We start from the raw sequence: 16,347 nt of genomic DNA, 5'->3' as shown, positions 1-16,347 counted from the left end.
CCTCCTTAGAGAAGCTTTCCATGGTCAGTACATTACATGGCTCAGACATGGAGGCAGGTAAACAATTTGTTTCTTCTTTCATACAAGAGTTTATTTGTTCCTTTTTTTTGTTTGATTGATTGATTTACAGTAAGCATCTTTTAGGAAATGTGAATATTTTTAAATTTTATTTTTAATTACAGTTGACATTCAACATTATTTTGCATTAGTTTCAGGTGTAAAGTGTAGTAGTTAAACAGTCATATACTTTACAAAGTGTTTCCCCTGTTATTTCCAGTACCCACCTGGCAGCATACATAGTCATTGTTTGTTTGATTGATTGATTTACAGTAAGCATCTTTTAGGAAATGTGAATATTTTTAAATTTTATTTTTAATTACAGTTGACATTCAACATTATTTTGCATTAGTTTCAGGTGTAAAGTGTAGTAGTTAAACAGTCATATAGTTTACAAAGTGTTTCCCCTGATATTTCCAGTACCCACCTGGCAGCATACATAGTCATTACAATATGATTGACTGTATTTTCTATGCTGTACTCTACAGTCTGGTGGCTATTTTGCAACTATCAATTTGTACTTCTCTATCTCTTCACCTTTTTCACCCAGTCCCCCTAACCCACTCCCCTCTGGCAACCATCAGTCTGTTCTCTGTATCTATGAGTCTGTTTCTATCTTGTCTGTTCTGTTTTTTGTCCTTTAGATTCCACATATAAGTGAAATCATATGGTATGACAAAGGAGGCAAAAACATACAATGGGGTAAAGACCATCTATTCAATAAATGGTGTGGGGAAAGTTGGACAGATACATGCAAAAAATAAACTAGACCACCTTCTTACACCATACCCAAGAATAAACTAAAAATGGATTAAATACTTAAATGTTAGACTCAAAATCATAAAACTCCTAGAAGAAAACATAGGCAGTAAAATGTCTGACATTTCTCTCAGCAATATTTTTCCTTATATAGCCCCTCAAGCAAGAGAAACAAACAAAAAAATAAACAAATGGGATACATCAAAAGGAAATGTGAAGATTTTTTAATAAGACTCTTTTATTTTCAGTAATGTTTTTCTAGCTGAAAGTAGCTTTGTTTTCTTTTCTGATTGTAGAAATAACTGCTCACTGTAAAAATAAAATTCAAACAATACAAAAGAAATTATAAAAACAAAAGTAAAGAAAAAATTACTCAACATTTCATCACCTAGAGGTAGCTACTGTAACATTTTAGAGAATATCCACACATCTATGAATAACTGTAGGTATAAATATGAAATAATTTTACATAATTATGCTGTTTTATAGCTTCTTCCTCACTTACCAATATGTTATGGGCACCTTTCCATGTCAATAAACACAGATCTCCATCAATTTTAACAGCCCTGAATATTCCATGATACAGTTGGTGAAGCTCTTTCTAATTTGTATGGAGGTTATATCACAGATGTTTGGTATGCCCACGTTGCTAGTAGCGGGGATCAGGGGGACGGTCTTTAAGCTGCCAAAAAATGTGTTGCTTATAAGGTTTCACACCTACCCAGAGTTAGTCTAATCTGCTGTCCTATTGTAACTGAATGGTGTGTGCAGATGCTCACCAGAAGCACAGACCAGTACTAAATTCCTTGGAGAGGTCATTGACTTCATCTCACCTTCTCAGCTGAGGTTGCACTGATTAGTTCTCCTGTACTTAGGTTGTCATTGATATGGGTGATGAAGCTCAATAATGCCAATGGCCATCCCTGCAAACTTGCCCTGGGCCCCAGTAGGAAATGCAGCCCTCCACCTAAGTGCCAGAGCGCTTCTCAAAGAGATGGGAGGCGCTTTTTACAGGGAGAGTTGGCAGGGTTCCCTGACTGATCTTCCCTCGGCCTCCCAGAAAAATGGAGGAAGATAAGCAGGAGAAAAATTCCCTTTCGTGATGAGCTGCAGACTCTGGAAATGGGAATTTTCCTGAATGGAGAATGCTGGCCGGCAACACTTTCAGACAAGTTAACGCAAGTCTAACGTGCTCACACTGTGCCAGGCTCCGGGTACAGCTCCTGCCTTTCAAGAGCTGACAGTCGGGGAGGGGCAGGGAAGGAAGACGACACGTGTGCACAAATGATTACGACACGGCTGAAGGTAAGGTAAGAACTGAAAGGAACAGTGGCATGGTGGTTCCCAGAGAGGATTCGGGTTGGATCTGAGCTTGGAAGGACAGCTCTGGGTTCAGCAGGCAGAGATGGGAGTGCAGGCATTGGAGGCTGAGGGAGCAGCATGAGCAAAGGCATGGAAGTGGGTGTGCACTTCAGAAGCACCTACTGTGTGCCAGTTAAGTCTGTTAGGCCCTGGGGGATACAATGGTGACAGTCCCTGCTGTCCTTGAATTTTCATCCCAATAGGAAGACAAATGAAACAAATTACTGCAAATGTGATGAACCTTATGAAAGGAGAATGGGGTGCTCGAAGCAGGTGGCAGGGGTGAGCAAGTGGATTTGTTTGGCTGAAACGTGGGAAAATAGAAGAGCATAGCGAGGTCACATAGGTCGGAATGTTCAGGGCTGCGCCTGCTGAGGCAGACTGAATTTGGCAGTCTGTGAGGATCCCCTGAGGACTTGGGTCAGGAAGGGATATTACCTGGAGCTTGGCATGGAGCATGGTACTGGAGGAATGGGAAGTGAGACTGGTGCTTCTCTTAAGATTAATTTCTCCGAGTCTAATGTGTCATTTAAACATCTCTTCTCACCACCCAAATGGAACCTGAAAGCTGGGTGATTAACTCTCTCTCTATTCTCTCTCCTGAAAAAACAGTTTAATAACACCTTCCCCTCCTCCCACAGGACATTGTCAACGCAAATGAGATAAAAGGACAGAAAGGTTCTGTGGAAGAAAGGGATAATGTAAATAATCATTATCATCATCATTATCCTCATTAACTCCTATCACATCGAGTCTGGATCCCATCAAAGTGTCATCTGCCCTGTGAAACATCAATCACCTACTCCAGAAATAACTCGAGGTTTTCATCATCGATGCCGCCAAGCTGGAGGGGTTTCTGGGTAGCCGACAGGGCTGCTGCAAGGACACACTTCCATTCGTACACTGTTGGCAAATTGGAATGTTTCCCACCACCCTCCCCCTCCAAACACTCATTTCTAAATCAGGGAAAGCTCAGCCACTTTTAGCACGAGATACCTGGGGTTATCAGGCTTTTAGGAGAACGTGCAAGCGCCAAATATGTTGCTGTCACTATAAATAAAAGATCCAAACTAGTATGCCAGCGAACCACTTGGTAAAAATATAGCCTTGGCTGGCTTGTGACCTGATGGGTCCCTAGGTCTTGGGAAGGCCCCTCTATTTATAAACAGAAGGTTTAGTCATTTGGCTAAGAATACAAAGAGCAAGCTTGGGTGAATTGACACAGACCTTAGAAGGCAGTTTGCTTTTTCCTATGCTTAAACTTTTTTTTTAAATAGTATTCTAAGCTCCTGCTCAGGGACAAGGAAACATTGATTAGCTCAGATTTGGGGACAGAACTCAGAGGAAAACTGCTCAAAATTAAACTAGGATATCATGCGCTATGCGTTGAAATTGCCCACTATTCCATAAAGATACAAACTGCGTATCTCACACTGATACCAGGAAAGTTCAGGAACCAAACACAATCTGATTCCACATCACATTTGAGCTCTGTGGAAATGTTAGCTGGAAGAAGCGTGTGGAGCAAACAGATTCGTGCATCCAACACAGGCTTGAAACTCTAGGGTGGGCTATGAACAAAGTCATCTCTTGCTTATCTGGGACTCAGATGAGCATATGAGGTCCCAGAGAGTTAGCACTAGGACAGCATGATGGGCTGGCTTGCTTGCCTGATGATCATTGGAGGAGATGGAAGGAACATTGATACCATGACAAGATGGTGACAAGGAATCTGTCAGATAGGAAATAGAATTCGCCCCCGCTTGAATCAAAGAGATTTCCATGAAGGTTGATTTCAAAGGTATGGGTATTAAGGGTACAAACTAAGAGATGGTGAGACACCCAGAAATCAGCTGTCAGCAGCATTCCTAGGCCCAACAGGACAAGGACAGAAGATTGTGCTACTCGATTTGGGACAGGGTAGGGGCCACAGCTCCAGCCAAAGATTAGGCTCCAGAGCCAGGAAGCAGTGTCCCAGCCTCTCTTACTCTCTGATCTGCTGGTACTCCCCACAGACAGACCACACCTGCACACTGGCTAGTGACCGGGCCTCGGTGATGTCCCCTGTTCACTCAGCCTTCTGGGTCCAAGGCCAGAGACAGGATCTAGAATGAGCAGAGGCTCCCGCAGCTGTCATGGCTCAGTGGTTGAGTATCGTCCTATGAACCAGGAAGTCACGACTTGATTCCCGGTTGTGGGCTTGAGCCCCAGTGTGGAACGTGCAGGAGGCAGCCGATCAATAATACTCTCTCATCATTGGCGTTTCTATCTCTCCCTTCCTCTCTGAAATCAATAAAAATATTTTTTTAAAAAAATAAAATGGGCAGAGGCTCATCAGCAAAATGCCACCACGAAAACAAGCTCATCAGAGAGTGGCCACCACCAACTCTGTCTCTCAAGGTCAGCATTTACTTTCTATTTCATGGCCAATTCCTCAGTCACATGCCAGTTCTGTGGGCTGGTTCTCCCTCTCTCAATGTCAGGAAATGATTGGAGCAGACTCAACAATAAGACATGAGCCTGAGGGTGAAAGAACATCACATTCCAGACCCATGAGTCCTGGGCCTCTTTAGTAAGCACTATGTTAATTCTAAAATTAGAGCAGTCTCTTGGGCACCTGGTGTTCAGAAACAGTTGGCTTTTTGCAGCATGCCCATGACCCGCTGGTGACATAAGATTGTTTAGGATTCCAAAGAACCTATTTTCTCTGTTTCCCTCTTGTTTGTATATTCAGCAGCCCTTGCTGGGCACATGCTGTTTGGGTTTTTACATAGTTTTGTTGCTCATGGGGGTCATGTTTAATCTAAACTAATAGTAGTAGTTCCTCATTTCTGGGGGTGTTCAAGTAGAGACTGAAGGGCCACATCTAAGAATGATTGTAGAAAGATTGCTTTATCCAGTAAAACCTGGCATAGGTAACATCTAACGTCCTTGACCTCCTGAAATTCTATGCTTAGGCATTTGTACTGCTTTGATCCTGGCTGACTTTCCTTTCTCCAATGCTACCCCCAGTATCCCAAATATATGAACATTGTTCTCATCTATTATATAATAGTAAGAAGGGTTCCATGTCCAGCATGACAGCGTGAGAAGAGCTGTGAACTGGCTTCCCAACAAAACTGCTGAAGATTACTTTAGAAATAAAAACATTTAAAGTCTCTGGAAATTGGCCATAAGAATTGAAATTTTTTTATTCTTCAAAGGGAATTATCCAAAAAGTTAATAGATGACCAACCAAATAGGAGAAAGTACTAGCAAGTGATACACCCGATAAGGTATTATATCTTGAATATATAAAGAACACTTACAACTCAGAAAGTCCCCCCAGTTCAGCCACCCGCCTGCTGGGACAGGTTTGCAGCTTTGCTCCTGCTGCAATCCACGGGATCCACGGTCAAAGTTGAAAAAATGGTTGACCTTGCCCAGCTAATGGAAAATGAAGTATTCATGGCATTTGCCTCCTGTACAATTGTTCTTTCAAAAATGGTGTTTAGGAGAACTGCAACTGCATTCTATAGAATGACAAGAAAGGTTTTTGCCAACCCGGGAGACCATGCAAGCTTCAGCCAAGGAGAAAATGCCCAGAAGTACCTTCGGGTTGATGATAGAGTAGAATGCGTATGAAGGGCCCACCTGAATAACTCTGAAAATATTGTGCCATTTCTTGGTATTGGCATTCTGTATTTCTTAAGTGGTCCAGATCGCTCTACAGCTATCCTGCACTCAGACTCTTTATTGGAGCACGGATCTACCACACAATTTCATACTTGTTACCCTTCCCCCGGCCAAATCGTGCTTTGGCTTTTTTCGTTGGATATGGAGTTACTTTGTCAATGGCTTACAGATTGCTGAAGACTAGATTGTACCTGTAAGGAGAATCATACAACTCATCACCCTATTACTTTCTAAGAATTCTGTACTTCCAACTTATAATGAATACTTTTTAAGATTTTAAGTGGAAGGGAGCAGAGAAATTAAGATGGGGAAACCGAGTCTGAATGTTAACATCACCAACGTCCTTTACTCCTGTGTTATATGTGCGCTAGAAATTTAACGTAATTCTTAAATCTATAGTCTTATTCTAAAAGTACTTTGTTATAAATTTTGATTATAATTTGTAACATTCGCTCACCACTTCATATTTTAAATCTATAAAAGGAATGAGTGCGTGTATGAGAAACCTATTTCAATATTGCTGAAAGGGGTGCATGAAATAAAGAATTTAAAGAATAAAAAAAGAACTCTTACAACTCAATAATAAAAAAGACAAATATAATTTTTATATGGGCAAAGGATCTGAAGATCTTTTCCACATATGCAAAGAAGATATTCAAATGGTAGGTAAACACATGAAAAGCTGTTTGATCTCATTAGTCATCAGATCAGGGATGTGAAAATCAAAATCACAGTGAGATATTTCACACCCATTAGAATGACTAGAATGAAAAAGTCAGGTAATAACAAGCAGTGACAAGGACGTGGAGAAATCATAACCCTCCCACACTGCTGAAGGAAATGGAAATGCAGCCACTTTGGAAAACAGTCCTGGAGTTCCTCAAACACTTAAACACTGAGTTGCCCTATGACCTGGCAATTCCACTCCTAGGTCGCTACACAGAAGAAAAGAAAGCATGTGTCAGCACACAAAAAACTTGTACATTAATGTTTATAGAAGCATTATTCAAAGTAAACAAAAGGTGGAAGCAACTCAAATGTATGCCAACTGATGAATATACTATCTCCATACAATGGAATATTATGCAGCCATAAAAAGGAATAGAATACTTACATATGCTACAATATAATAGAACCTCAAAAACATTATGCTGAGTGAAAGACCGTATGTTATATTAATTTAATTATGTTAATTGCTCATAATAGGCAAATCTGTAGAGACAGAAAGTGGATTCATGGATGTTTAGGGCCAAGAGTAGGGGGAGAAGGAAACAGGGAGAATAGAGGGAGTGGTAGCTAATGGATAAGGGGTTTCTTTTTGATGTGATAAAAATATTTTAAAATCAATTGTGGTGATGGTTGCATATATCTGTGCATTTGCTTAAAAGCATTGAATTTTACACTTTACACGGTGGGTTGCTTGGTATATGAATTATATCTCAATCAAGCTGTTTTTCTTAGTGACAGTAATAATACTCTTTGTCCTCTTCATATCTCAGAGAGTGGTTGGGAACATCAAATGAGAGAGTTTATGGAAAAGTGCTTGGTACCCTATGCGGTGCTATACAAACGTAGCCTATTATGTTCTTGAATGGGATTAATCAGCTTTTCACCAGCACCTGTCAGTACAAAACTCATAAGCTGCCACTCTTACAGCTACCTTAGGCCCAATTAGATTTCCTTTTCTTTAGTGGTTAAAACACATTGACAGAGCCCAACCCTTGAAATAGTGCTGCATAATAATTGCTGACAAATGCTTCTTGCCATCTTTTTTTAAAAAAAGGAAATAATGTTTCTTTTATATGTTTTCTAAAACTCAACTCATGTGCGCACAATTACCACACATACCAAGTTCCTCGTTATGTCAACCGTGGAGTCCACATGGCCTGTATAATAATTTGCTAACTGGTCATTGTTCCTTTCCTCTCGAGCTCCCAAATCCCGCATTACATTTTGGCCTTCGCTTTGCTCTTCTAGCTGGGGTGAACAGCAGTCTGAGTAAGCAAAAAGACATGAGAATGAAATGTGCTCAAAATGACAGGGTTCGGAGTAATACTGAGAGAAGCTGGTCCTCAGCCAGGCAAGCCTATGAGTGCAGCAGCCATGCAGAGATTTATACGGGTGCATTGAACAAAAGGAGGGAAAAGTAGCCTTTTTGGTGGCATGTTCTTTTCTTGGCCCGACCTGTCCAATCCTTCTGTCTGAATACTCTTCCATTTTCATCCCAATTGTACAGCTTTGAACCCCAGTCTCCCCCCGCCCCTCCATTTTGTTGGCAAACAGCTGGTACCTTGTTGCTCTCTTTATTAATTTGGTAAATAGAATTTAATAATAGTGTTATTTTAGCTTTATGCACCTAGCCTCCTCCCTGTAACCCTCACCAGTGCCCTATGGAGCAGATGACAAAGCTGAAGCCCAGAGAGACTCAGTCACTGGACAAAGCCACACTGCTAGTGGGCGAGCCGCTGGGACTCAACCCGCTTTAGTTTGGGCAGCATGGCCAGTGCTCTTCAACATTATTCTATGCTGCCCATTGAAGCGGGCACCCTATTAAAATTTCAAAATGATTATATGTCAGTGCATAGTGTTCCTACCTCTGCTTTTCCGTATTAATTAAGACCTGGGAGTATGTGTTACCCCTCTTTCCCATCTAACACAGCAAGTGCTCAGGCATCCTTTGGTTGCGCCCCCAAAACAAAGGAAATCTAAACGCCCTTGTTAGCTGACTGTAGTTTTACAGAAAAATTGTGGAGTAACAGCGCCCTCAGGTGGTCATCTACGTTTTCTCATGAGGCCTTTTGGCGCGGAGATGCGGGGGCATAAGAATGCTGTGGCTGCTGACTTGGTGGCCTTTATGCTACATGTGAACCCGAGGGAAACCTAGCCTCCCGAGGACCCGGCTGTGGACCTGGCCTGGGCAGATTCTGTGGCCTGGCCTCTCTGTCCTTGGCTGAAACCAGAAATGGAGTCAAAGTCCCTGCAAGGGCACTTAAAACCCATACACCCTGGAATCTGGACAACCTAAAGGCTTAATGGCCAGGGAACTAACCGCCTGCCACCCACTCCTTGTCCCATGTCCGCATCTTCTCCCACGGGGCACCAGCTCTTTCCCTAAGGATGTGTTCCCTTGCTGAAAAAAAGAAATCACCAACCCTGGTGTAGGTGTGGCAGCACTTTAATTCTTATTAATTATTCACTTCTTTGTGTGAAATATGCCCATCTGGTCCTAACCTGTAACCTGTGTTTTAAGGGAAAGACAAGCATCTAAGAATAATGAGAGCTAGAAGTAGGTGGGGAAGGCAAAAAAAGCAGAGAAAGGGGGAGAAATGGAGGAAAGAAGAGGGATAGGAAGGGGGAAGAGAGAGGTGAAGCTGGGAGAAGGCAGGGGAGGGGACAAGAAGAGAGGAGAGGGGAGAGAACAGTGATGGCGAACCTTTTGAGGTCGGCGTGTCAGCATTTTGAAAAACCCTAACTTAACTCTGGTGCCGTGTCACATATAGATTTTTTTTCTAGGTCAGTGATGGCGAACCTTTTGAGCTCGGCGTGTCAGCATTTTGAAAAACCCTAACTTAACTCTGGTGCCGTGTCACATATAGAAATTTTTTGATATTTGCAACCATAGTAAAACAAAGACTTATATTTTTGATATTTATTTTATATATTTAAATGCCATTTAACAAAGAAAAATCAACCAAAAAAATGAGTTCGCGTGTCACCTCTGACACGCGTGTCATAGGTTCGCCATCACTGAAAAGAGGAAGGGAGGCGTCAGAGGCAGTCCTCAGTGCCCCAGGCTTTTAACACTTGAAGAACCTGCAGGGCACTTTTGTTCAATGCACCAGACATTTCAAGGGCTCCCTCCTGTCATTGCTTGGTGTATAATCTTGGTTCACCAGAGAAACAGAATTAAATAGATAGATAGATAGATAGATAGATAGAAAGAATACAAGGAGTTGGCTCACACAATTATGGAGGTTGATAAGTCCAAGATATGCAGTCAGCAAGCTGGAGACCCAGGAGACCCAGGAGAGCCAGCCGACGGTGTAAGTTCCAGTCTGAATCCAAGTCTGAAGGCAGGAGAAGACGATGTCTCGGCTCAAAGACATCGGGCAGAGAGAGAGAATTCTTCCTTCCTCAGCCTGTTGTGTTCCTCAGCCCACATGGGGGAGGACAATCTGCTTTGCTCAGTCTACTGTTCTACTGTTAATCTCATTCAGAAACACTGACAGGCACATTCAGAGGCAATATTCACCCAAATATCCGGGCGCTCTGTGCCCCATTCAACGTGACATAAAACTAACCATTGCCCTTGGCAACAGCACCTGTCAGCACACTGCTTTTTTGGTTGTTTATGCCCAGGTTGTTCTCACCCTACAGGCTGAGGGCAGAAACCCCTTTCCTGGCATCACAACACTGGACAAAGCCACACTGCTAGTGGGGGTGCCTCTGGGACTCAAACCCGCTTTAGTTTGGGCAGCATGGCCAGTGCTCTTCAACATGATTCTATGCTGCCCATTGAAGCGCGTACCCTAGTAAAATTTCAAAATGAATAGCCCTACCCTGGGGGCATTTCTGGCCAAAAGGTGAGAATGCCTTCAGCTCGACTCTTTAAAGCCCAGGTGCCCGGAATGGGTTTTTATTATGTAAATTCAGTCAAGTACCTGGAATACCTCCCTTATCTTGAGTTTTGGTGAAACCTCCTGATATTTTTGGGGACTTGATCTTTCTGCCTCTCTGCCAGAAGAGAAGCCCACCCAGGCCCAGGTTTCCTTTCTAAATAAATAAATAAATAAATAAAATTTCAAAATGATTATATGTAGGTGTATAGTTTTCCTACCTCTGCTCTTCCATATTAATGAAGATCTGTGTGTATGTGTTAGAGGACAGAAGCCCACCCAGGCCCAGCTTTCCTTTCTAAAATAAATAAATAAATAAATAAAATTTTAAAATGATTATATGTAGGTGTATAGTTTTCTTACCTCTGCTCTTCCATATTAATGAGGATCTGGGTGTATGTGTTACCCCCTCTTTCCCATCTAACACAGCAAGAGCTCAGGACATTAGAAAAGTGCAAAAGCAGATAAATGAACAAACCCAGATGTGGGCCCAATATAAATAATATGCAGTACTTGTCTCATTACACACCTGTGTCCTCTACAGAGGACAGTGATCTCTGAGTTAGGATCTGTGCAGGTCCTCACATTCCCAGTGCTTAGGTGGTGTTTATTGACACATAGTAGGTGCCCAATAAACACTGGTGGTCTAGGAGTAAATGGATGAATCAATGAGTGAGAGATTGGAGCCAGCCATCTATCTCCCCGAGAGCAGGGCTGGCTTTGCTTTTCACTTAGAGCTCATTAAAATCCATTCTTTGCTCTGATCAGAATCTGAGACAGGCTTTTACAAATGTGCGTTTCTGATATTCTCTTCAGATCCGAGAAGCCTTTGTCTGTAAAATCCCAGCCTTGCCCGCTGTCACCACAGTTATCCAAAAACTGTCAAACACTATAGAACCCCTCTGGGCAAAAGCTGTGTCATTAGTGCTGTCCAGAGGAGCCGGACAGCACCGTGGGCCTTTCCATTGGAGACTGAAAATTCTGATTAAATGGAGACTGTCGCAGCCAGTCACTTTGCTGGGCTGATGGGAAGTTTGACCTAATGCTGTGAAACAGGTTTCCAGAAGAATTTGGAGAATGGTGAAGAGATCCAGTCCAAGCTCATTGTGTGAGCTAGGAGTCTCTGTTCTTCACGAAATGCACCAAAGAGAGATCCACCTTTAGGGTTTCTGTGTCTCTGCTTTACTTTGTAAGAAACAGTGATGTGGCCCCCGAGAGAGTCCCAGACATATGCACAGGGAGCTCATTAACCCCTAACTCCTTAGGCAGGAGGCCAGGCTTGGGGAAAACCAAACCTCCAGTTAGTTATGTCTCTGCCAACTCTCAGAGGTGGCACGGGGTAGTAGTGAAGACATGGGCTCTCGAGGCAGGGCTGCTCTCAAAGCCTGGCTCCACCCTTTACTAGCTTGGGCCATTACAGTGGTGGCACCAAAAGGCAACTTGGAGGGGCTTTGGCCACCCATGATCTCCATCAGACCTCAAGCTATTCCAAATGATGATAGTAGTCACCACTGTGATGAACAATTGAAATAGTCTTGATCTTATGTCAAGTATGAATGTAATCAGGTTAGAAAAGTTTGGTATTCTTGTCATATACAAGCTAAGTTAACATGGTGTACTTTTTTTTGCAAACACAGCTTTAAGACAAGTCCCCTAGCAGTCCCAAACACCCCAAGCCACATCACCACCCTACACCCCTCCTATATATAAATCCTGGAAGCAACCCTGGCAAAGCACGTGCTTTCTGTAAGCCAGTGTCCTCCCCTGCTAAAACAATAAAAGTGTATATATTAACTACTGTGTGCTTTCCAGGCACTGAGCTAGATGTCCTTATCTAAATTACGTCATTTAATCCTTATGACAACAGTATAAAATTGGTTCTCTCCATGCCTCAGCTTTTCAAGCTATGAGATAGACAATAATGCCTACCTCTTGGGGTTGGAGTGGAGGTTGAAAGAGATGTAGCATGTAGAGGGCCTGGCACAAGTGGTGTGCAGTAAGTGATAGTTATAATGATGTTAGTGATGCTGGAGAGGCTGAAGATGGGGAGGTGGAGGAGGAAAAGGAAAATACAATCATGGCAGTATCTAGCTTATATGTGGACCCTCTCTCAAGTACCCATTCTTAGCTGCTTTCTCTCCTAACTGTAAGCCCTGAAATGTCCCAGCAATATCTCCATACATGTTTTATCCCTGTAAGCCCTCTAAGCTGGCGTTCAGAAGGGGTCTATAACATCTATAAAAGAGGTGGATCTGACCTTGGATGGCCCAACCTTGGCTGTCAACATCTTGTTCCTTTCTTGATGATACCCTCTTCCATTAGAAGGTCCCCTTCCCCAAACAAGTTCCTAAGAGGGACTTAAAGGAAGAGCAAAAAAAGCCAGTCTGGCCCGGCCAGTGTGGCTCAGTGGTTGGGCATCAAACCATGAACCAAGAGGTCACCAGATTGATTCCTAGTCAGGGCACATGCCCAGGTTGGGGTTCAATCCCTGATAGAGGGAGTGCTGGAGGCCAGTCTGGAGTAGGCCAGGTCCAGGAGTCCAGAGAGAGCCACAGGTTAGGGAAGATGGGAATGAGGTTTGAGGGTGGATAATATGAAGATTCAAGAACAATCTGGGCAATGGGAAAAGGCCTAAAGGAGTGTGTGACACAGACTGGTAATTGTCCAGCCGTATCCATGCTCCCCTTCTTCCTTATAGTAATAGGCCCGGGTAATTTTACCTGGCACATGACCACTCCATCAAAGTCTACATTCCCAGCCTCCCTTAAAGCTAATTATAGCCATGGGAGTAAGTTCTGGCCAGTGGGACCTGATTGGAAGTGATGGAACAACTTATAGGTCAAATGCCTTCCTCATTCTTCGCCAACTTCCTGTGGGCTGGTGAGGCAATTTCAGCCATGATGACAACGGCAAACCCCTAGAATTGGTGAAGCAACAAGATAGAAGGAACCTGCCTTCCTGGATGACCTCACCCTGGGCCATTCACTTATCTATGGACTTTCCCCTGAGAGTTCTATAAACTTCTAATTGCCTGGTTAAAGCCTCATAGCACATACCCATTTGTCTATTGTCCAAAACAAGCCCAAGATCCAGATCCAAGAATGGGATTACTGCAGCCTGAATCCCAGCCAGCAGGCCACCAAATACAAAGACATCTTGATGGCTGCTCTCGTCCTTCTCTGAGGGACAGGTCCTTGGGGTTTCAAAGGAGAGAGCATGGGTTTCTGAGGCTCAGGGTGGAAATGGCTGGCGTGCAGGGAAGGGAGCTGCTCCCATCAGAGACAACAGAGATGGCCTGTAGAACAGCTCATTCCTAGGGAAAAACAGGGCCTGGCTTTTCCCACCATCACGTCCCCAGGGCTTGGCCTGGCACCCGGGAGGAGCTCCATAAATATCGATTTGAATATTGATTGAATGCATAATGAAGCTTGTAAATTTTGAGCTCTCCAAAACAGTAACAGTTTTGGCAACAAAGAGCAAGAACTAGGCACCTGAAAGGAAAGGCAAACAGTTGGCTCTGTTTGGCAGTCTCTTCATGGGATGGCGTTCTAAAAGTCCAGGGACTGCAAAGGCTCTTCGGGCACCCCCGGGCCACTTCCCAAACTTTAGGAAATAGGAAATGGGAGGATTCCAAAAAGCCTTTTGTTTTGGAAAAACTGATTTGAGGAGTCTGCCACTGGAAGGCTGGAGATCTAAACTGAAAAAGTTGCTGAGGAAATGACACTATATAGAATTGACTTCCTTCACCATTTGTTCCTTCACTCAATGCAATTTTATTGAGGCTCTACCAGATGCCAGCACTCAACGGTTCTGGTTTCTTAGAGATTTCAGATTCCGACCATGTCCCTGCCCTCGATGAGTTTATGTATGTCCCACCCCTGTCTCATGATTACAGCCCCTACCACTGCCAGACCCACCTCAAAGAGAGAGCAGGCTGTGGGGAGCCACCACCCTGCTTAGGAGAGATATGAGGATGAAGGCAGAGAATCAGGGAAGAAAGGAAATGTCAGAACTGTCCTCATCGACAAGGCCAACCCTGCCCTTTGGACCTCCCTCCCCTCCCTCCCACCTGCTGGAAGACTGACAGCGGGGCTGCCCTGTTGCAAAGTAATCCAATTCGGAGTCCAGCCCACTGGAAACTCCTGCATGTGCGCTGGGCAGTAGGTACAGAAATCAGATCACAAGGCTTTTCTTGTCAGAACCCGGACACGGCACTCACATGGCCCACAGCCATTGGAAGTGTGGTGTCGTCGTCTCCCAAAGCCTCCTTTGGCCTTGACCAGATTGGAAGTGGGGAGCAGCCTGGTTCACGGGAAAGGGGAAGAGATTGGAGGGTACCGGCCCAGGCCTGGGGTCTGAGGGAGGAGTGGTAGAATTGGTAGGAGTGGGAGGGAGAACACATGGGAAACTGTTAGAGAACCCTGTGTGGGTGTCAGTGATGATGGTGACCAGGAGCAGGATGTGGGGAAGTGCATGATATTAGCAGAAAGTGGTCATGATCTATGCTGCCCACACGTCAGGAGAGCCAGCAAAGAGGAAAGACAACAGAAAACCCTGGCTGGGCGGAGTGTTTCAACAAAACTCCAACTTACCTCAGCCGGGAGGAACTGCTGACCATCCAGGGATGATTTCAGAGTTGCAGAACCCAACATGCACAACTCAGGAATAGGTCAGACTTCTTCTTTTAATTTTTTTATTTTGAACTAGTTTTAGACTTGCAGAAAAGTGGCCCAAATAATACCCCCCCAAAATCTCTTATATTCCTCCTCCCCTTTCCCTAAGGTTAACATCTTACATGATCACAGTATACATATCAATAATGGGATATTAGCCCTGGCCATGTGGCTCAGTGGTTGAGCGATGGCCCATGCACAAAAAGGTTGCTGGGTTGATTCCGAGTCAGGGGCACATGCCTGGGTTGTAGGCTCGATCCCCAGTAGGCAGCTGATGGATGCTTCGCTCTGGCATTGATGTTTCTCTACCTCTCCCTTCCTTGCTCTAAAAAAATCAATAAAAAAATATTTTTAAAGAAAGAATGGGAAGCTAACATTGGTTCAATAGTATTAACTAAACTACAGACCTTATTTGAATTTCACCATTTTTTCCATTAATGTTCCTTTTATGTTCCGGGATCCTATTCAGAACCCCACATGGTACTTAGTCATCACGTCTTCTTATCTCCTGCAGCCTGTAACAATTTCTCCGTCTTCCATGAACTTGACACTTTTGAAGAGTCCTGGTCAGTTATTTTGTAACATTTGGGTTTGTCCAATATTTCTTGAATCATGTTATATATTTTTGATGTTATGTTCTTCTCATGTCAAGGAGTTCATAATGTTGATCTGCCTTATTATTGGAGATGTTCCCTTATATCACTTGGTGGGTTTCTGAGTTTCTGAGTTTCTCCACTGTAACACTATCTTTCCATTTGTAGTTGATATGTAGCTTGGACACAATACTTTGACTTTTTTCTAAAAACCTATTATTTTAAATTGATTACAACTCTTAACCTCTGCAAATGTTTGATTTCCTAGTGTAGTATGGTGGTTGGCTTGGTACAATAGCACCCTGACCCTAGACAGCCTTGGTGTCATTGGTTTTAGTGATGCTCAGTAAGTATGTGGTGGATACAGGTGAAAAATTCCACAGTGGACCTGACCACCAAATGCAATGTGTGAGCTTTTTTTGCTCTTGATTCCAACAAATCAACCAGAAAATAACATTTTTATAAGAGCAAATTTTAACATAGGTTAGATAGTGAATGATCTTAAGAAAGTGTTGTTAATTTTATTAGGTGTGATAATAGCATTGTAATTATATTAAAACTAGTAGCCCTGTGCACAAATCCATGCTCCAGTAGGTCACTGCCACCTTCCTG

At 43.4% G+C, this 16,347-nt stretch overlaps 1 pseudogene; it reads left to right on the top strand.

The window, feature by feature from the left end:
* The first annotated feature begins 5,537 nt into the window (after positions 1–5,537).
* Positions 5,538–6,176, top strand: LOC102243860 (annotated as a pseudogene).
* Positions 6,177–16,347: the final 10,171 nt, after the last annotated feature.

Source organism: Myotis brandtii, unplaced genomic scaffold, assembly GCF_000412655.1.
Source record: "Myotis brandtii unplaced genomic scaffold, ASM41265v1 scaffold446, whole genome shotgun sequence".
NCBI classification, from domain to species: Eukaryota; Metazoa; Chordata; class Mammalia; order Chiroptera; family Vespertilionidae; genus Myotis; species Myotis brandtii.
This window is presented reverse-complemented; position numbering and strand designations above follow the sequence as displayed.